The sequence below is a fragment of the Sus scrofa genome, chromosome 11 (assembly GCF_054392235.1).
Source record: "Sus scrofa isolate SSC_HxYL_T2T_F1_AM1 chromosome 11, Sscrofa_HxYL_maternal_Yorkshire_Landrace_v2.0, whole genome shotgun sequence".
NCBI lineage: Eukaryota > Metazoa > Chordata > Mammalia > Artiodactyla > Suidae > Sus > Sus scrofa.
Window position 1 is genome coordinate 69041752 of NC_139393.1, and position 23802 is coordinate 69065553.

General features: G+C 35.2%; 1 protein-coding gene across 3 annotated transcripts in view; it reads left to right on the forward strand.

The window, feature by feature from the left end:
- GPC5 (glypican 5) overlaps window positions 1–23802 on the forward strand; it is a 1359194-nt gene that overhangs the window by 1216444 nt on the left and 118948 nt on the right. The window lies entirely within an intron of this gene.

Sequence of the window (23802 nt, forward strand, 5' to 3'; positions counted from 1 at the left end):
AAAATAAATACTGATGAGAAGAGGGAAAAGGTTCATTTTATAGAATGCACATAAATTCAAATACATTTTGAAATCAAATCCATTGCTCCTTTTTTTAAATACAGAAGTATTTATTTGTAACTGTTGCCTGACAAATGTGGCCATGGTTATCAGGGGAAAAACATGGCAAGATTATACAGGGGGAATTTCTGAAGTGTGAGAGAGATGATGTATTTAGTTATGCTACAGAAAACTGCAAGGTTGTGCAACGCATTTTCCTGGACCAAAAGTTATCACACAGTGAAATCAAAGATGACTCGCCCAGGGAGGCTTTCAAACTTATTAAGGCAAAGTGTAGGAAAAATGTGGGCCTGGGTCTGCATGTCTATGCATGGAATGGGCCAGACTATCTCTATTTGGTGTGGTGATTCCCTTCCTGGATATTTGAAGTGCTTTATATACTCTGTCTCTAAACTACTGCTGGGATGGATTTGATAGCGGCAAAGAAAGAATCCAGCGAAAGTCAATGGATATGTATATTCCAAAAGTGTTTCCTCCCTCCATGGAAACAGAACAAAAAGTCCATCCATTATACAGAGAACTAGATGCATAGTGAACTGAGTGTAATTGCCAAACATTCTCTTGGTACACAGGAAAGACAGCCCAGACCTGAACTTTCATTATCTATATAGCGATGTCCAGAAAAACTATATATCTGGCAGCCACTAAATTGAAAAATAGTGGTTCCAAATGCCTCTCCACAAACAAGCAGAATTGAGATTCTGGACTAGAATGTAAGACAATGAGGAAAAAAAATCTCATTTCTTGGGAGTTCCTGTCGTGGCTCAGTGGTTAATGAATCCAACTAGAAACCATGAGGTTGCGGGTTGGATCCCTGGCCTTGCTCAGTAGGTTAAGGATCTGGCATTGACATGGGCTGTGGTGTAGGTCGCAGATGCGGCTTGGATCCAGCTTTGCTGTGGTTCTGGCATAGGCTAGTGGCTACAGCTCCGATTAGACTGGACTCCATATGCCATGGATGCCACCCTAAAAAAGAAAAAAAAAAAGACAAAAAAAAAAGGATATCATTTCTTTATTTATAGGCTTTAAGGAATGAGTATTTCTTAATAAAACAAAAAAATCAAGATTTTAAAAAGTTTATATCCAAAATTAATTTATAATCCAAATAAAGCATAGCCATTATTTTTGGCTGGTTGAAACAAAGAAGAGTAAAGAATAGCTAGTTTCAAAACCCCAAAAGCTCTGACCAGGAAGCTCACCAAGATCCCAGCCCTCAGACCATGTCGGTGTCTTTCTGTGTACTGCAGACTTTGTTAAAATGCTCAGAAAAGTGTTGCTCTGCACCCGACTTTGAACTGCTCACCTTAGAAAAGAACTAACTCTTGTGGAATTGATGGACTGGAGTCTTTTGTAATAAAAGGGGTGTATATAATTTGGGATTAGTGTTATCTAGGGAAAAAACATTCCAGCATGATGGATTAAGTAAATGCCTTATACACACATGCTATTAAGTCACTGCCTTATGGAAGAAAATCAAAGAGGCTCATAACATTGACCTCTTCCAGGTTTAATGAGGCAAGGAAAAACCTCCGTATGTCCTGTTTAGGGGTCATTTCCATTATAAAGCTATCATTAAATATCCAGTTCAAGGGTAAATTTGAGAAATGACTATTGAGTCAACACACATGGGTACCTAGCTGAAACTTTGATTAGAAACTCTTACACTGTGAATAGTATCTTTCTTTTGATTTTTTAACCATATTTTATTTATTTAATCTTTCTTTTGATTTTAGTCTTTAGGTTAAGACAAATTTTGGCTATATATCTCATTATAAAATAGACCTCACCTCAACTTTCCTTCCAATTTTGTAAAAACACTGCATTCTTCCAGAAAATTTTTTAAAGTCTTGTCTTCAAATTTTTTTTAAACAAGTAAACTTATTTCAAAAGACTGAGACAATAGAAAAAGAAAGAAAAAAGAAACTAAAATATGTGTAGTTCATGCATGGTTTCAACGGAAAATACTGTGCTTCTGTTTAAAGAGTACAACTAAACATCCATTGTATTTTTCATCTCATTTATTTATGTGGACACTAGCAAGAAAAAAAACAAGTTTCTGTTGGGGAAGTATGTAGTTTTTACCTTTCTTTTCAGGCATGGACTCTTGTGAAATCCAAGGAGTCATTGCCAGAAAAATGCATTTGGTCCCTTACTACAAAATGGTGCATGTATTTTCAGAGGATTTAAGAAATACATGGGTTACAGTTAAGAATTTCCAAACGAGAGGGAAAACATTCTACTAAACCTCTCTTTTGAATTATAAAACAAAAGGAAAACAGATTAATGGGATATGGGCAAGTCCTTTACTGTAACAACAAAAAATACGTGTTGATTTGTTTTGATAGAAATAAGGCCTAGAATTCCAGAGTGTGATTTAATTACACAAAGAAAAGCCAATTTGATTAAGAATGCCTAAAGTCAAGACGGTCTTGTATTAAAATACAAAGCTTGGATTACTGGCCAATTTTAAAGTTATTCTTCAGCAGAAATTATAAAAATTGCTACTCCATAAATGACTCCTACTCCCCATTATGTATGTCCACTTAGAATCCATATAATCAGGCTAAGCCAGAAAATATGTTCTTAGATGACAGGCAACACACTGGAAATAGCATGGGATTTGAAATGAGTTAAGGGAATTCCAGTTGTGATGCAGCAGAAACAAACCTGACTAGTATCCATGATGATGCAGGTTTGATCTCTGGCCTTACTCAGTGGGTCAAGGACCTGGTGTTGCCATGAGCTGCAGTGTAGGGTGCAGATGTGGCTCAGATCCTGCATTGCTGTGGCTGTGGTGTAGGGTGGGAGCTGTAGCTCCAATTCAACCCCTAGCCTGGAAACCTCCATATACTGTAGGTGTGGCCCTAAAAAATAAAAACAAAAACAAACAAACAAAAAAAAAACAAATAAAAAGAAAGAAGTGAGTTCAAATCCCAGCTCTATTACTTATTAACAGAGTAACATGGAGCAGACCTAAATCTCAATTTTCTCTTTTGTATACCCAGAATTGCCAAAGCAATTCTGAGAAACAAAAACCAAGCAGGAGGCATAACTCTCCCAGACTTCAGGCACTATTACAAAGCCACAGTAATCAAGAGAGTGTGTTACTGGTACCAAAACAGACAGACCAATGGAACAGAATAGAGAACCCAGAAATAAACTCAGACACCTATGGTCAATTAATCTCTGACAAGGGAGGCAAGGAAAAAAATGGGAAAAAGACAGTCTTTTCAGCAAGTATTGCTGGGAAACCAGGACAGCTGCATGCAAATCAATGAAACTAGAACACACCCTCACACCATGCACCAAAATAAACTCAAAATGGCTGAAAGACTTAAATATAAGACAAGACACCATCAAATTCCTAGAAGACAACATAGGCAAAACATTCTCTGACATCAGCCTTACAAATGTTTTCCCAGATTAGTCTCCCAAAGCAACAGAAATACAAGCAAAAATAAACCAATGGGACCTAATCAAACTGACAAGCTTTTGCACAGCAAAGGAAACTATGGGAGAAAATAGTTTCAAATGATGCAACTGACAAGGCCTCAATCTCTAAATTATATAAGCAATTTACACATCTCAGCAGCAAGAAAGCCAACAACCCAACTGAAAAATGGGCAAAAGACCTGAATAGACATTTCTCCAAGGAAGATAGACAGATGGCCAATAAGCACATGAAAAAATGCTCAACATCCCTGATTATTAGAGAAATGCAAATCAAAACTACCATGAGATACCAGCTCACACCAGTCAGAATGGCCATCATTAATAAGTCCACAAAGAACAAATGCTGGAGGGGCTGTGGAGAAAAGGAAAGCCTCCTGCACTGTTGGTGGGAATGTAAGCTGGTACAACCACTATGGAGAACAGTATGGAGGTACCTTAGAAAACTATACATAGAACTTCCATATGACCCAGCAACCCCACTCTTGGGCATACATCTGGACAAAATTTTCCTTGAAAAAGACACATGCATCCGCATGTTCATTGCAGCTCTATTCACAATAGCCAAGACATGGAAACAACCTACATGCCCATTGACAGATGACTGGATTAAGAAGAAGTGGTATTTACACACAATGGAATACTACTCAGCCATAAAAAAGAATGAAATAATGCCATTTGCAGCAACATGGATGGAACTAGAGAGTCTCATACTGAGTGAAGTAAGTCAGAAAGAGAAAGACAAATACCCTATGATATCTCTTATATTTGGAATCTAATATATGATACAAATCCACCTTTCCACAGAAAAGAAAATCATGGACTTGGAGAATAGACTTATGGTTGCCAAGGGGGAGGGGGATGGAGTGGGATGGATTAGGAGCTTGGTGTTGATAGATGCGGACTATTGCCTTTGGAATGGATTAGCAATGAGATCCTGCTGTTTGGCACTGAGAACTATGTCTAGTCACTTATGATGGAGCATGATAATGGGACAAAAAAGAATGTATGCATGTATGTGTAACTGGGTTGCCATGCTGTACAGTAGGAAAAAAAATTTGCATTGGGGAGATAAAAATTTTAAAAATTAAAAAATTTTCTCTTTTGTGAAAGATGGGCGAATGTTATCTACCTTTAGAGCTTTTGGGAATATTAGACTCAGCTCTATGCAACATCCAACCCTCTTACTGAGGACTAATTAATTTTTCATAATTCAAACAATCATGGTAAGATTCAAATTAACTTATTACATTCACAGGAATCAAACACCAATCTATCCTGTTTTACTAGACCAAACAGAGATTCTCCACTCTCCAAATAACTCTTTCGTCTTAATATTCATTGGACAATAAGTAGTTCTTGATTATCTTTCTCTAATAGAAAATATTTAAGTTAATCATAGGCCTGTAGTCAAATCTGATGAGTAAAATGTGCCTCATTATTTATTCTACTGAAAATCATGATCTGTACTTAGAGTGCCTCTGTCTTACGGCCATCTGCTATAACAGCCACATGTCACTTTAGCCAGATAAGACCCTTATAGTTTTATGAATTCACTGAAAATTCACCACAAGCCTTCTCACCCTTCAAGCCCTTCTCCAAATAAATTATATTTTTAATAGTGAAAGAAACTTCGGGCAAAACTTGGATTTGAATCCATAATAAATATTCCTGTGGAAAAAAACATTTTTTTTTATTGTTATCTTTTTCCTTCTTTCATCTCAGTCAGGATGTTGCGAAAATAGAAAGTAATAGGCGATATGTCTTTGCATGCCTTGTGATACTTCTTTTTAGCTTAGTTTCTTCAGGCTCTTACTGCATATTTGTTTCCAGAACTAAAATATTTTAGGTCAGTTTGAGGTCAGAATGGTGTGTATCTTGTCTGAAATCACATTCTACCATATGGTGAGACTCTTACAGGAGAGTAATTAAAGGATAACAGACCACATTGGAAAAAAAAATCCCGCCTTCATGTTACTCTCATTTTAAGTAATAAGATTGGCTTGATTGAACCATTTCTTTGGGTTTTGTAAATGGCATTGGAGGCTAAGAAGAAGTTATTTTTATAAAAAACTCCAAATATAATTTGTCTTAATGATTTTGCTGCATATATTTAAATTTCATCTTATAGAAAAAAATACATTAAATTATCATTGCTTTCAAAGAAATTTTCTTTAAGTTCTAAAGTTGTACTAGGTCAGAAATAAATTACCATCGCTTGTTCAGAATTAGAGTTTTTTCTCAAAAATAAGTTATATTCTTTATTTTTATAACTTGCATAAATTTAATTTGTACTTCAGGAATTTGGGGCAGAAACTCTTAGGAAAGAAATCAGGCCCACCAATTTCTTAATAAAAATAAAGAATTGGCCTTATTTTATCATGTTAGAGCAGTGTTCTTTCACAGATGCTTAGAATTCAGTCAGTGATGTGCAGGTGTTGGACTGTATCACCAGTCAGACCACATCTTCACAAATGCAATACTGAAAGCTTCAGATGTAAGACTATAGCTTGGGTTTTAAGTTAAATCTTGGACAGAGTTTTATAAAAACCTACTTAATAAATTCAACCACGGAATCTAGAGTTTTATCATCTTCCTGACGCTGGTATTTAGACACTGAACTTAAGACAATGTCCTTTTGCTTTAAGAGTGTAATTTTCTTTTCATTCCCCAGCTACCTATGGCAGCTGTTAGTGCCTATTTGTTTCCTAATTTATAATCTCCCTTTAAATTTACTACCATATTGTCTAATGAAATAAACTTTCCAGCCACATGTTCATTCTTCTATCCTTCTTTTAGACTGAAATGCTTAGAAACACACAATTCATTTTAGACTTGCAGAGTTAAGCAAAGTATATGACCCGAAGAAAAAAATCCTTCTTTAAAACAAGTAAGTGGCATTAGTTTGGCAACTTCAAATTTAGGATCAATTTGAGTATGTAAGGAACTCTGCTCCAGGAACTGACTCTATCAAAAATAAATCTATCAATTTATCTTTAGAGATTATTTCTCAGCCAAGTTAAAGCGATTTTACTATTTGTTACTCTTAATAATCCAATGTTCTGTGAGAATATATACAAAATCAAAATGAAAACTCACGTTATTCAATTTCTAATGTTAAATGTTAGCAAAAGTGAGCATCGCTTTAAACTAAACTGATTAGAAATGACCAAAATAGAGATCTTCATCTAACTATGAAACAGAGAATTTGAGAGAAATTTAGATTTTCAATGGAATGAAGTTGCTATGGCTTTTATACTGCTTTTAGTCACTTACTCTACACCTAAAAGTATAACTATGAATTCACATTGAACTTGTTTTTCAAAAAATGATACATCCAATTAACAGTTCCCACTGATTTTTAAAGTAGCAGATCAGGAAACAGGCATTTTCTGGAGTGATGGGTTAGTACCAGGCTTCACCTTCCTGCACTGATGAATCATCCTGAAGGTTTCCCTGGGCACATTTTGCAGTCTCGGCCAAAAGTGGCGTTATTTTGTAACCTAAACTTCAGCTGCATCGCAGAAGAGTGAAAGGTTTGAGGCAGATCTCAAGGAGAGAGGATGATCTTTAAAGCACTAGAAAAGGTGATGCTTTTATTTCAATCTCTCTCCCACTTCAGGTTTGATATTCAGTGCATTTGATTCAGTCATTCTTTCCGTCGTGATGTCTTGAAACCACAACACATGATTTAAGGTTAACTAAAACATCTTTGCTCTACATGACTCTATCTGTTTAACATACCAGAGAGCAATGAATTTCTCTTTTTATGAACAGATGATTCTATTTAAGTGATTAAATGATGTTTATAGTTGCCCATCACCCTTTCAACCCAGGTGTTCCTTTTCAGAACCAAGACCTGAACTATATAAATGATAAAGCCTTCCAAATTTAACTATGTATTCTTATACTTAATTATACTTTCTTTCTTGATATATGATCATAGCTTTATTCCCCAGCATATGGTACCTGCCCTTGTTTCCTGGTTAATAACACGTGTTGCAGTGACAAGAACAGAAGATTAGATTCCAAAACATGGTCAAGCAATAAACAATGTATTTTATTAATAGTCTATGAGATTTTAAAGACCCAATAAATATGGTCACAGAAAATTGAGATTATTCTGTAAAGATACATGCTCTGCTCTGAATTCACTAACATATTAAAGCCCCCCAATATAATTATTTATGTAAAGAAGAGGTGGAAAAACTTATTGTGAGAGCTACAATTCCTAGGAATAAAGATGTCACCTGAAATGCTATTGATAGTGGGGAAAATAAAATGTAATATGCTTCCTAACCATGTTTTCCCTTAATTGCGGTAGAAATGCACTCAAACCCTTTTAATCATAGTAATAAACAAAAGACATGAGATATCTGTGTTTAAACCACCTTGGCTTAACACAATTTGTAATGGCCATCATTAGGAGTTTATGTGGAACCCTGTTTTATGTCAACTACACTAAGATAATGTTGCTTGGGGTGCCATATCCATGCTCTTTGAAATGTGTGCATAAACAGACACTTTTTTTCCATGTTTCTGTTTTGTCATTTATTCTGCTGTGTAAACACTGTTATGAAATTCAGTCTAATCTTTTTGGGTTAATTCAAACATTTTCACTCTGTTCAGATAAATGTAACCAAAGCCAGATGTTGGTCTCTGTACTAAGAGGGCTCACTTAATGTAAACACAATCCTACTTCCTCCATTTCTCTTTTCAGTCCAGATGTTGCCATTGTTCACAATGCTTTTCCCTTTGCCTCCTAACAGACCTCCCAGAAATGAGAGCTTCCTTTCTAACCAATTTGTGTGTGGGAGCCTACCTTTGAATTCCTATTATGCCTCACAACCTCCATAATAATGTTACAAGTGGCCCCACTCAATCTTGGCGGGAATCCTAAGCAATTCATCTCTTTATTATCCACTGTCTTCTTTATGGATTCTCAATTCAGTTGACATTTCTTCAGGCTTCATTTGCTGTGCAGAATCCTGCTACCCACCTTCTCACTTGAGAAAAGAAACACGTTCTTAATAGGTTCTCCTGACTCTCCATTCATTTTCTAAGACTTCATTGGAGATGGCCTTCTTTAGACACCAGACTCCTTGAGAACTGTCTCCTCCGTCCATTATCATCCTTGTCATTACCATTATCACCTTGGTCTCCCAATCATCACATCTTCTTTGCATCTCTGTCTTCTCTAACAGGCATTTTCCCATCTCCAACTCATTGATTTAGTCTATTTTCATACTTCAAATGAAAAGATGCATGTGTGTGTCAATGCTTTATATATTTCATTTTTGGTGATTTTGTTCATTTAATGACCCATGATTTCTTTTTTTCATGGACTATAATTTTCTAAGAAGGTAGCATAGGAGTTCCCATCATGGTGCAGTGGTTAACGAATCCGACTAGGAACCATGAGGTTGCGGGTTCAGTCCCTGCCCTTGCTCAGTGGGTTAATGATCCGGCGTTGCCGTGAGCTGTGGTGTAGGTTGCAGATGCGGCTCGGATTCCGCGTTGCTGTGGCTCTGGCGTAGGCCAGTGGCTACAGCTCCGATTAGACCCCTAGCCTGGGAACCTCCATATGCCACGGAAGCGGCCCAAGAAATGCCAAAAAAAAAATAAATAAATAAAAGGTAGCATAGAATTAGAAGATAGTTTCTAGTATGTTAACTTTTAGAACCACTTACCTCATACATAGATTGTCTCTCAATGTCCTATTTGCTTTAGGAATTTATTTGCATAAACAAACTGGTTCCCCTATTATTTTGAAGTTTCTTTCTCTTCCAGGTGGCTCTAGGAAATATTGATAGGCATGTCTATGTTAATGAAACATGTCAGCCACAGATGATTTTAATTTGCTTAGATCCTTTTTGTTAGTCTTTTACATTTCTCTAAAGTTTTCTTGATTATTTATTTGTTCTGAATACACAGAAATAGACATAGAAATTGAATATGAATTTTTGTTGATTTTCTATGAGTCAGCCAATACCTTATCTCCAAGTTTGCTTCTGAAGAATGTATTTAAGCAAAAGACAGAGATTTAAGGGCCTAAAATTCAAAATTCTTTTAGCATGAAAAATAAGAGAAAATTTCATGATTGACTATATTAAAATAGTTTCCCCTTCCAGGAAAAGGGGAAGTAAGAAATTATGACACTTATGGAATATAACATTGGCTGTTATTATCATAAAATTTAATTGCTATCTTAATGTTTTTCCAGAACAGGCTTAAATAGCCATGTTGCATAATTATACTGTTCTACATTCTAAATACCATCTTTGACATTTCTGCATATATTTAAATCTTGAATCATTTTAATTCATACTTAGCACTTTTTTGCACATTGCATTTTTAATTGGGAGGAAAGATTACTAAGTTCAATTACTTGATTTTACAATTGTAGAAAGTAGGAACTAGGCATAGAAGGTTTAAGTGACTTAAATCAGGTCACATTATTTTGTTAAAAGCAGTACTGGTGCACAGTTTACTCACTCTCTAATATAATCTATTTCTGTAACACTACCCTGGGATTCAGTACACATCAAGCTTCAGTGCTTTGCTTGCTTCAACTCCTTCCACCACTTTCACATACAATATAGCTGCAAAACATTTCCTGCAGGGCCTAGATGCCTTTTGTTTTGCTACTTCCTTCACTTGGCGTTCCCATCTCCCCTGGAGGGCCCCTACAGGTGGCTCTGCTTTTAATATATGCCTTATCTCTACATAGCCTTGAAGTGTCACTCAGTTGTGATCGTCTATGAAATGTTCTCTAAATTCCCTAACATGAGGTTGGAATGTGTTTGGACATTCTATGCACCCATCACATAAATTATTTTTTCCCCTATCCTACCTATAGATCCATGGTATTCAACATGGTAGCCACTAGCCACATATTCTATTGAGCATTTGAAATGCGGTTAGTGCAAATTAAGATATGCTGTGGTATCTTCTTTGGAGAAATGTCTATTCAGGTCTTTTGCACATTTTTCAATTGGGTGGTTGGGTTTTTTGCTGTTGAGTTGTATAAATTGTTTGTATGTTGTAGAGATTAAGCCTTGTCAATTGCATCGTTTGAAACTATTTTCTCCCATTCCATAGGCTATCTTTTTGGGTTTTTTCATGGTTTCCTTTGTTGTGTTAATTCTACTTTAAATAGCTGATTATGTAAAAAACATAACTCTTCAGGAAAATGATTCTGTGGCTCAAAATTTCCTGATAAAAAGATTCTGTACTTACTCATTTAGACTACAAAAATGCCTTAGTCTCACAGTTGGGATTTTTAAAAAGAAAACTCAAACTCAGGGCATTAAATATCTTTCCCATAAGGTAATCTAACAAGAATTATATAATAATTATGGACTTCTTATATTTTCAGTTTTTCCAAGACCACTATACTCTTTAAGCAGTTTCAAACTGGTATGATAAACAACTTTTTTGTCTGCAAATATAAGAGACTGAAAAGCAAATGATGTTTCCATTTAGCATTTTTTTAAGGTTATGACATGTGGATGCATGTTTGTTATGCAAGTTTTGCAGGAGGGATTGCTTGTTTCATTAGTGTTTGTTTATTTTTTATTATCTTGCAAGCCATTGAGAATATTTTTATTATAAGCTTCATACTCAAGAATATGGCTGAAGATTTGAAGGAAGGGGCAGCATTGTCTTAGAAATCCTTGTGTCTCATCAATTACTGGTAGAAAATCACACCAAGAAGACTTGTGGGCTATAATCTTCATCAGTCATGTTCTCAAGACAGAGTGGGGCTTACTGATGTGCAGTGACTATACCTTGTTAACTGCAAACCTGTTAGTTATCTGATTTCAGGGATGTACACATGATGTTAGTAATATCCTCTCATCTCCAAATTTCATCGTCAAATACACCAATATTTAAAGAGATCGTTTTGGTCTAGAAAATTTAATAAGATTTTGAGTGAGTAAATATAGCTAGTGCACATCTGCCTTAAGTAGAGGTAGTTTTCAAATCTTTCCATTTTTATCCTTTTTACAAAAAATGTGAAAGTAGTTATCATGTAATTGAGATAAAAAAAGTGAAAATATTTGTGGGTTAAATGAAATATATTCTTAAAATTGATTTTACCTATGTCGTTTTCATCTTTTTTAAAATGCGGCTACTAGAAGATTTTATGTTATGTATGTGGCTTGCCTTATTTTTCAATTGGGACAGCACTGCTTGTAAATAATAGATTTATGAAAGGTCCCTTAGGATGACAAAATCTTTCTATTTTTGTATACTCACCACCTTAGGCTTTAGCAATTAGCTGATTGATCACTATCTGTTGATGTTGATTGATAGTTTCATATGTTGCTTGAATTGCTTTAATCACAAAAGTGACCTTATTTTTCTAAATTTTATATGCAAAAGAAAAATTGAACTAATTGTTTCATTAAAATTGTTGGCCACATCAAAATAAACCAGTCTTACAACCCAAAATTATTTCCATTTCCTCTATAGCTTAACTGAGATATACATTATTAAATATCCTGAAAATAGTTTTCATTTAGCATCTCCCAGGACACAGAAATCAAAGATAATAATAATCATTTAGTTTTCTTCCTTGCTTAGTACAAAATGATGAGACTAGACTACCTGGTTTCTTGGTACTTCTGATAAACATGATACATTATATGCTGAAACAAAGGACAGCCCGTGTAGCTTCCCTCATCACCCTGATGTATTCTCCCAATACATTTTTTTTTTTTTGCCTTTTTGTCTTTTCTAGGGCCGCACCTGCAGCATGTGAAGGTTCCCATGTAAGGGGTCTAATCAGAGCTGTAGCCTCCAGCCTATGACAGGGCCACAGCAATGTAGGATTCAAGCTGCATCTGTGACCTGCACCACAGCTCACAGCAATGCCAGATCCTTAACTCACTGAATGAGGCCAGGGGTCAAACCCGCAACCTCATGGTTCCTAGTCGGATTCGTTAACCACTGTGCCAAAGGGAGAACTCCTGGTTCTCCTATTATTAACATCTTGCATTTAATGTGTTACATTTATTATGAGCCAATATTAATAACCTGGATTTTTGCCTATGTTATCTTCTAGGAGTTTTATACTTTTGCATTTTACATGATCTATGATATGTTTTGAGTTAATTCCTATGAAAAAATATAAAGTTTATGTCTAGATATTTTTTGATATGGATGTGCAATTATTCCAGCACTGTTTGTTGAAAAACCTATCTTTTCTCCATTATATTTCCTTTGCTCCTTCTTCAAAGATCAGTTGAAAATATTTGTGTGGGTCTATTCTGGCTTCTCTATTCTATTCATGTGTCTATTCATTTGTGATACCACACCTTTTTTGCTTACTGTAGCTTTATAATAAGTCTTTTTCCCCTCTGCTGTTACGGAGTTTTTTATTTCTAGCAAGAAAATAGGCATAGACTTGTTTTCAGAAAATTGCAAAATTTCACATTCCCAACAGCAGTCTGTGAGAGAGTTCCAGTTTCTCCACATCCTCAGCAATACTGGTTATTTTGTAATACGTCTTAAATTTAGGTGGTGTCAGTCCTCCAACTTGGTTTTTCTCCTTCAGTACTGTTTTGGCTATTCTGAGTCTTTTGCTTTACCATATAAACTTTAGAATAAGTTTGGTGATATCTGCATTATCTGTTTGGAGTTGAGTGTTTCTCTGCCCCAAAGTTCATTAAGCTATGGGAAAATAGATTCCCTTGAATACAGACTTTGTTAAAAACAAAAGAATGATCTGAATTTGTTTCACAATGGCTGCTTTTCCCCTCCCTCTGCCAGAAGAATGAGAATATTTTTCTCTGACCTTCATTGTAAAAACTTGGTGGGGCTCCTGGAGAGAAAACTCACAGAAGTGTGATGATCCTTCTAAGACTAAGGTCCCATGAAATTTTTAACTCTCATTGTTGTCTACACTAAGCCTACATCAATTCATAAATTACAGTTAGGTTTCCTATAGCAGTAATGGTTCTCAGGGAGATATTTGCTCATGAGCTTTGGTTACTAATTTGTGTTTATATCTTTCTGTCTCTCCAAGTTGAGGGAAGTGATTTGCTGTGACCTCAATTCTTAGATGAGTCTAAGGAGAGTTTTTGAGTTTCAGTTTGTTCAGCTTTTTTCTTGTGCATGAGTAGAAGTATTTCCAAGTTCCTTACATATTTTATCTAAAACAAAAAGTCTACACATATATTTTCAAGTCACTCATTTTTTTTCCCTAACATACATGGAAACATAAGTATGATAATACGAAAGTATGATAAGAACAATTTATGGACAGGGTTAGAAAAAATTGAGGGCAGATGGTAGCACATAGATAAATACCACATATTCAAATTTTTTCTGTCTTAGGGGAGATAACAAAAGAAACCATTCATTGAAATGTTTGAGCCAGAAGAAATACCAAAAATACTTTGAGTGGTGTCATGAAAGCCAATGAAAGACAGTTCCTAAAATGTCAAGTACCCTTGATAAATATTCACTTTTTGTCAGTTTCAATACACAACACAGACGAAAGCTCCACTGAAGGAATTTAAGGAAAGAGTTTTATGAAATGGAGATAGGGTGATGTACTCTTGCAAGATATTATAAATTCTGAAAAGATGGCAGCCCCACGATCATGTCTGTGATTCTTTCTCCCTATGAGCATCCTACTAGAGCACTCAACATCCCAAATAAGGCTACTGGTGGAGTGTTAGGAGCAAGACACCCATACGTCTGAGGTTAAGAAGTCTTCAGATAAGAGTTTTGGTTCAGAGACTCATTGCTTCCTTGAGGAGGAAAGCTGAGGGCCCAACAGCCAGGAAGACCAGAGGAAAGATTCCTTGAAGCTAAACAACTGGCAAAGGTCAGCACATTCTCTCAAAACGTGGAGTAGAACTGAGATTTCCAACTTCGAACTTCCTTCATAGGTACCCAAATTTTGTAGGTACCCACAGTGTAGATTGGGCTTGGGCCATGGTGAGAATTGTTCTCAGTCTGTGTTATTATGCAGGTACTACCTCTCTCTCATCTACCCCTGGGCAGAGTTGGGTCTCAGATTGTCCATATTTTTTATATAGGCCAACTGGAACAAAGACCAGCATATATTCCTCAGCCTTCAGTAATGACTGTGGGAGAAACTGCAATGACCTAATTAACATGGGAGCTGATAATCGACTTCCATAACAAGTGGGAGGAAAATAAGAGAGAGAGCTCAGCATGTTGAGGGAGAGACTAAACTGAATAAGTAGAACAGATGGCTCCTATTTAGTAGAAATAATGGAAGAGGAAGAAAACATTAAAAACCAAGGATAAAAGTAATGCAATTAGAGCCCAAAATAAACTTTCTGGAACTATAGATTAGAATTTCTAAAATGTAAAAATTTAGTAGAAACTGAAAAATAAAATGTTCATGGTGGATACATTTTAAAATAGAGAAAATATGTAAAATATGAAATAATGAGAAAAAAGAAACATGGAAGAAATATGTTGATGAATATATAAATAATATGCAAATACTGTGCAAATATAGGCAGTTTCATAAAGAAGAAAATAAACAGATGGAGGAGAATTAAAAACCAAAAAACTAACAGTAGACAACCTCTTTTAAAGGCTTGAATATTCAGATTTAAATATGTCACTGAGATTTTAGAGAGATTAATGGAAAAATAAAATTGCCTTGATAAAGCAAAAGAAAATGATTTAAATTAAGAATGTATCTTACAAGCTTCTAGACAAATAGAACAAGTTACTCATAAGGAAAACATATCAGATCTTAAACCTTATCTAAGAAGAATCCTAGGAGAAAATTAGAAGAACAAAATAAATGAAAGGTCTTAATAAGAAACAGTGTTGTAAAAAAGTATTAGAAAAAATGTTTATACTGATAAGGTGATCTGGAATTATAGTCTCAATATCAAGCAAGACTGGTTCTTTGAATCTGAAGAGCTATGCTATCTCAAAAAATGACAGAGGATGTAGAGGTGAGGTGATTCTATGAGTGTGGTGGGGGATAGAAACAGGGTAAAAACATCACATCACAAAAATTTGTTTTTGATATGAGTGTGCAGAGGGTACCAATTCTAATTTTCAGTGGGATTATGCATTTTATTTAAATTTGATTACTTAATAGAAATAAGTATTTTTCTATACTCATACTATCAACTATGACCATTAAAGATCAAAAGAAGAATACTAGTAATATGCATACTGAGAAACCTCATTCCTCTTCAGTTTACTTCTTCTACTTGGTCACAAATAAAACCTTAAATTAAGAGTTTTCAAATACTAGAAATTTTACAACCCATATTCATATGCCATAGTTCATTAAATCCAAAAAAGTCTCAGTAAGTCTATCATAAAACTTTCACTTTCAAACATACTGTTTTGAGTTTTTCATAATTTTCTCTTTTAAACACCAAGCTTGAAACAAATTTATTTATAATATTAATTTTCTCTTGCTACTGTTGTACTTAGTTTTTTTTTACATTATTGGTAGCCACAAAATTTTATCAAACATGTTTAATTGTATTTGTTAGTTTAATTTTAACATTTCTTCTTAGATTTGTTGATTAGTTTTCTTAATTTCTTTAATCCTCCTATAAATTTGTACATGCTATGATACATATCCATGGCTTTTTGCACTCAATTTCTTTCTGCTGTACCAATAGTGGGGAACAATTGCAGGATTCTTCATTTGATAATTTGCTCTTGGTAATTAATGAGTACAGGTTTATCCTGAATAATAATGGTGTCATTATTCAATTTATACCTTAGGGGAAATAGAAATAATTGAAAGACCACAGTTGAAACTATTCATAGTGTCAGGAATAGATACATAGTGTAAATCAACTATACTTTAATTTGAAAATATACCCTGCACTATTAACATTCATTGACAGCCTAAATGTCCATCAGCAGATGAATAGATTAGGAAAATGTGGTACATATATACAATGTAGTACTATTCAGCCAAAAAAATGCCATTTGCAGCAATATAGATGCAAGTGGAGATTCTCATACTAAGTGAAGTAAGTCGGAAAGACAAATACCTTATGATACCACTTATATGCAGAACCTAAAATATGGCACAAATGAACTTATCTACAAAACAGAAACAGACTCACAGACATGGAGAACAGTCTTGTGGTTGCCAAGGGAGGGATGGAGGATTGGTATAGACTGGGAGTTTAGGGTTAGTAGATGCAAACTATTTAGAATGGATTAGCAATGAGGTTCTACTGTACAGCAGAAGGAATTTTATCTAACATCTTGGGATAGAACATGATGAAAGATAGCATGAGAAAAAGAGTATATACATGTATGACAGAGTCACTATTTTATACAGCAGAAAATGATATAAACTGTAGAGTAACTATATTTTAATTTAAAAAATAATACTTTCAAGTTGTTACAAATTTTATCCTTTTTTGAACATAATATGGACCTACCACCTTTTTCATTGAGTATAATTCTTGCATCTTATTATTGTAGTCTAAAGTTTAGTTTTACCTTTTTTCTTACCCTTTCTTTATTATTTGTTTGCTTTTCTTTTTAGGGCCACACCTGTGGCATATGGAAGTTCCCAGGCTATGGGTCAAATCAGAGCTGCAGCTGCCAGCCTATGCCACAGCCATGACAACTCAGGATCCAAGCCACGTCTGCAAGCTACACTACAGGTCACAGCAACGCCAGATCCTTAACCCACTGAGTGGGGCCAGGGATCGAACCTGCATCCTCATGGATACTAGTTGGGCTGGTAACCCACTGAGCCACAACAGGAACTCTCACCTATTCTTTACATTTTAATATATATAAATGTTATAAATTTTAATGGCCAAAAGTTGCTAAAAACTTATTGACTTAAATTTTTGTAAAAGAATTCACACACTGGAGTTCCCGTCCTGGCGCAGTGGTTAACGAATCCGACTAGGAACCATGAGGTTGCGGGTTCGGTCCCTGCCCTTGCTCAGTGGGTTAACAATCCGGCGTTGCCGCGAGCTGTGGTGTAGGTTGCAGACGTGGCTCGGATCCTGCGTTACTGTGGCTCTGGCGTAGGCTGGTGGCTACAGCTCCAATTGGACCCCTAGCCTGGGAACCTCCATATGCCGCGGGAGTGGCCCAAAAAATAGCTAAAAAGACAAAAAAATAAAAAATAAAAATAAAATGTTTTTTTTTTTAAAAAAAAAAAAAAAGAATTCACATACTTACTGTGGAGTCAATTGATTCCAGTGAAAGATGTAGATGCTCAGCTGAGACCCAGTATTGTGCTTGTCTTCAAAACCTGATATGTAAAACATTTTCCCTGTTACACTAGAATTTTATCTTGTTCTCACTTGTATTTGAAGGGATTGAATTTTTCTGTGGTAAGTGCGTCATCTTTATTTTCAAGTATTTTCTTTTATTTACTGGTACCAACAGGCAGAAAGTTGAAACTACTGTTGTTACTCAAAATCATTCACCCATGATTGGTGAACGACGTCCTTGTTAAATCGCTTGGGTGAGACTCTCTGAGCTGTAACCTTCATCTTCTTCAGTTGAGTTGATTAAAACAATTTGTATGAAAATTTGTATGAAAATTAAATGCAAGCAGAATTTCCATAATGAAAAGAGAACGTGACCAAAATCTGCAACCTCCAGAATTTCAAATGTAACGATTATTTTACTATTACAAGGAAAATTCGTGTTTCTATGAGGACTGAATTCTTTCACACACTAGGTACGATCCATGAGGTTCCAAAGTAAGATGATCGTGCCTTATTTTGTCTTCAAACAACAAAATATGTATGTTTCCCCTTTTTATTTTTTCATTATAAACTTTTTTCTTAACATTAAAATTACCACACTACAACATTTAGTTAAGCTACAGCAGGCTATTACATCTATTTATTTATTTATTTTAGTTTTTAATGATTTTTATTTTTTCTATTATAGTTGGTTTACATCTATTTAAAGCAGGTTGTTTTTCGTTCATTTTTTTCTTAACTTCAGTGTGAGAATTTAGAAAATAATGTTATCCCTCGGGAAACTCCTTCACTAAATATTAGCTACTAAAATCTGAAAGTGCTAAGTGTCCCAGCTGTTCTTAAATCATTAAGGAATGGCTGAGGCAGCGGGGGAACTGTGCTGAAGTCCTTGGTTTTCTCTCCTTCGTGTCTCTACCTATATCTCCACTCAGATTTTTCTTTGTGATACTGGCCTGTGGTTAGCATGTACCACTCTGCCACAAACACAGCATGCCTTAGATCACTAATGCTCTCTGATTCTTAGTTTCTTCTTGTCAAAAGGATGGATTGGGGCAAAATCTCCACAGTGACTCACTTCCAGTTTTTCTCAGATTCTAAGACTCAGTGACTCCTACCCATTCCAGGGTAGCCCTGGTTGATCCATTGGAGCCCTTCCTCCTACCATCACTCTGAGTTCTCAGAGGACACATGTTGTTAATACTGATCTAGATCAGAGGCGACCATGGTGACCACATCAGCACTAGGACATATTGTGTGCGAGAATACTGAGTTTTATACAGCTAAATACAATATATAATCAGTTTCAAAAAATTATTTTTATTAAAAAAAGAACAATTTATGGGATAAAACTAATTCCAAATTAAGCAAGATAAAGTAAAAGCTTTTTATTTGTAGAATTCTATTCCAAAAATTATCTGTATCATTTCCATTCACATTCACTGAAGTCATGCTTCTGTTCTCTATATAAACGCTATGGTTCTGATGCTCCCAAAATACATTATTTTCAAATGAGTATTTTGTGTACTCAGTGTTTTCTCTTTCCTAGTTTGTTTTTCAATGGAAAACAAATTGTTGAAGCGGCAGCTTTAGTTTATGTGCCTTTCTCTCTAGATTTCTACAAAAAAAATATCCATGATGTTTTGATTCAAACAAATATTTAGGAGTCTTCCTAAAAACATTAACTTTGTTATTTTTCCTCTATTCTACATACAATTGAAAATGCATACAAACATTCACGGAAGCTGATCACCATGGCAACATTTTTTCAAAGATAGTTTTTGATTATCAATAATTTATATTGTATTTGAATTCAGAAGGGACAAATACAGGCAGTGGCAGTGTTTTATCTTTCAAAGTTTCTGTGCTTTAGAGTTCACAAATCGGCTCTTTTATCACATTCTCTTTTAACTACTTATTGTTGACAAATTCATAAAAAATTTTGCTTAAAAATCAAAATGCAAATAATGTAACATTTGTAGTCTTTATAAAGTCTCAAAGAGCCTTGATTTTCCTGTTGTTTAAATAGTACAATGATATTTTAAACACAGTCAACTTGTTAAATTAAATGTCTGTATATTTTATAGATTTCTTTGCTTTCAGCACCATGTCATTTCCATTTTTCTAGGCAAATAACGCATAGTTGACTGCATTTTCCTTCTGCACTGGTATTTTACCATTGAAGTCATGCACTGGCCAATATTTTAACCCAGTAGCTCATGCTGAGGAATGAGCATGGATTATTACATCCAATGGACTTGGTTTAAATATCGATTTTTTCTTATACTATGATCTTTGACCTTGATAAATTACATTGAATTTATTGCTATGCATTTTCCTCTTTAAATTTTAATACAAGATTTTGTGAGAATTGCATTGAATGAGAAAATAGTATGAATACTTTTCAACTACAAAGTACTACACAGTCAGTCCCTCCAGCGAGAAAATTGAAAGAACAGTGTCACATCATAGTTTTTCTAAACAAGCTCAATCTCATGTCTGGAAGTAGAGCCAGACGTGGATTAAGATCCAGTCATGGACATGGACTCCTGGAATCAACACAAGCAACTCTTTATGCATTGGCATTCTTATCTATATCATAGTGATTAAATTAGAACCACCATCGCAGAGTTGTAAAAATTAAATGAGAAGCCCTAGATAAAGCGGATCTCTCAGTGGTTGTTGGCTATGGTGTAAAGAAGAATGTTGTTATTACTGATAGGAGCCCCACTGTCCATAGCTCTGTGACAGATCCCCTAATATAAGCGCCATGAAATATGGGAGGGCACAAAGAAATGACTGCTCATTCAGTCTTCCCTACCTCAGAGAACTACATCACCTTTACCCAGTTCTTTAAACAAATGAAAAATCTAAGTAGATTATTTGATTCTTCTCTTTACTCCCTATCCAGTCTCTCTCAGGATAGTCCTTCTGAGCTACCTACAAATTGTATTTTCAGTTCTTATAGTTGTGTTTATTTCCATTGCCACCACTCTAAAGGAAACCACCATCATTTTTTAAAATGAGCTGATGGCCTCCACACTGGATGTCCCGCTCACCTTCTCACTCCCTAACCTTGCATTCTCCTGGGAACAACCAGATGGACCTTTATAAAATGTAAATTAGGTGGTCTTTCCCACACCTGTTCCACACTAAAAGTAGAATGAAATGAAAATTCCCTGCTGTAGCCTAGTCTTCTGTTCTGTCCTAGATCCTTCCTATACCCAGGACAACTTATCCCATCACCTATCTGCACCATTAGGTTCTTGCAGTATTAGTGCACTTGATATTGACTGTGCCCTGAACATGTTTTTTTCCTAATCTCTTTCTGCCTAACTAGCTCCTTTCCATCCTGTGCTTGTTTATGCATGTCACTCTCTCAGGTGTTCTTGAGCTGTCCAAGGAAAGCAGCTTTCATTGTACTGTCCAGATATTCTCATATAATCCTCCTCAGATCCTCTGCTAAATTTACCGTATTCAAAAAATTATATATATAAATATATATTTACCTTATTCCAAATTTATATATAATTTCAGTTCTTACAATTTTGGAAATATATATATACATAATAAAATAAACAAATATGTATACATCACACACACACACACACACACACACACACACACATCTGTACATGCTTCCTATCTGTTCTTGCCCTGTCTCCCCCCACCACCCTGAGAATATGACTTGCCTGAGAGCAGGGTCCTTACCTGTTTTGTTCAGTTTTACAACTAAAGCATGTAACCCAAAGGCTAATACATAATATAGGCTCACTAAATATATATTTAATAATGACTGGATTGAATTAATATATAAAATGAAACACATTAAATGATGAAATTCACAAGTACATAGACCATATTTTATCTGAACAGTCAGTCACTGTTTGCCAAGCCACTAGATGTGAGCTAGGCCTAACATTCCAGGTACCTATTCAAAGGTCACCTCTGTAAAGATTTGACTGACTGCAGACAAGATTATTTACTTCCTCCTCCACTTCCAAAGTGGTAGTGTGGCATTCCTCGCATTACAGAGCAGTTCATCGTCATGTTTCTACATCATAGATTCATAGAGTAAGTATCACCCTATCCTACTAGATAACTGACAACTTCTAGGCAGCAAATATATATTTTCATCTCTTCATCCCTAATACCTGGGCGCAAAGGATACTCAATAAAAATATGCTGAATTAAATTGAATTCCTTCTTTGTTTAGTATGAAACTACAGCTAAAATAGTTCAGAAAAAACTCAGAAGCAAAACATGTCCACTTCACCCTTAGGCCTCTCAGGAATTTCATCTTTAATCTGATCAAAAAAATATCAGAACCAGAAGATGCCTAGAAATTCACTTTATTACCTCATATCAATAATTCCTTAAACAGGGTATCAAATTTACTCTAAAATTTACTGTTCCTGTAGCAAGTCTGAATGAAAGTTTAGAGTTTACCTAGAAATATGATGCCAGGAGAGTTCCCAATATGGCTCAGTGGGTTACGAAACCAACCTAGTATCTATGAGGATGTGGGTTCAACCCCTGGCCTTGCTCTGTGGGTTAAGGATCCTGCATTGGTACAAGCTGCTGTGGAGGCTGCAGATGCAGCTGGGGTGTAGGCCAGCAGCGTCAATCTCTAGCGTGGAACATCTATATGCTGCAGGTGTAACCGAAAAAAGAAAAAGAAAAGAAAAAAATAGAAGTATGATGTCAGATAGATCGAATTTACAACTTGTTTTGTTTCATGGCTTTGTTTTTCTCCCCCTTTTGAATGGTGAAGATGTGTTTGTTTTTACTTAGGCCTTTTCATCAAAAATATTAGTAAGACTCAAGAATAAACACCACCTTTGGAAGTATGTGGCAAATCTAACTGTAGAATGAAACATGGTGTGTTTTCCTAATAGTTGTGTCTTCCAGTATTTTGGAAATCTAAGCATATCACCTCTAGAATATATTGGTTTGGAAAGAAAATTGAGCACATCTACACTGAAATACATTTTGTGCGCTATACATTGATGTCAGTTCTCTGACAGAAGTTTTTACCTTTTCCAAAGACATAAAACCACTACATATAATTTTTTAGAAATTATAAAAATAATTATAAGCATTCTTAATAATTGCAACTCTAATTTTGAAGACCACTTCTTAAAACATGTGAAGAATAACAGCTTTCTGTCATTTCTCATAGCTTTTCTAGACATGGTGATTAGCATATAGGTTTATATTTAAAATTTAATTTTTCATTGACTTCTCTTCAGATACTCTTACTGATGCATTATCTCAAAAACCAAAATTTGAGAAACATATATGTAGGGATGGTTGTATTAGGCAATGATCCCACTGTAGTTAATGTTGCAAATGTGGTAACTGAGCATAAATAGATAATAATGCTTAGTGAAAAGCAAACTATTCAAAAACAACAATTTAAAAGGTTTTGTGAGACCAATTCTTGCACTGCTCATAATTCAAAAGAGTTTTTTCTTTTATTTTTACTCATTATTCTGCTTCTCGAACCAAGCCTGTATTACCCAGCATTCCCGAAATATATTCCAGAGACAAGTAGTCTTAAAGGGTTTTCCATGGAAAAAGGGTTACATGGTCCAGTAGGTTTGGGAAGCCATGCATGGCCTAGCCCCCTTTCAAGAATTTAATGCATAAAGTAAATTAAAAAGCCTCACAGAAATCCAGGAGTAAAGGTCTAAGTTTAACCTAGAATTTTCCAAACTTATTTGACCATAGTATTCTTTTACTTGTGAGGTCTGTTAAAACCACAGGAACAGTGTTTGTGGTCTTTGCTTTGTCATAATAGTCATGAAGATTACATTACAGTAATTACAATTTTGCAGGGTGCAATCAATTTTTTTAGTATTTATTCTTAATTAATTTAGTGCAGCTTTATGAAATGGTAATTTGGCAGGTCATTGTAGACTTTAAAATACACATACAATGTCCTTATTTATGTGTAAACATATATCTATATGTTTTTAGCAAATTCATCTGTAAACTCCAAGATATTTCAGAGTATTCAGTCTCCGCTCTAAATTTAGTGATTGCCAGCTGGATTGGACAAATTAGTGTGCCC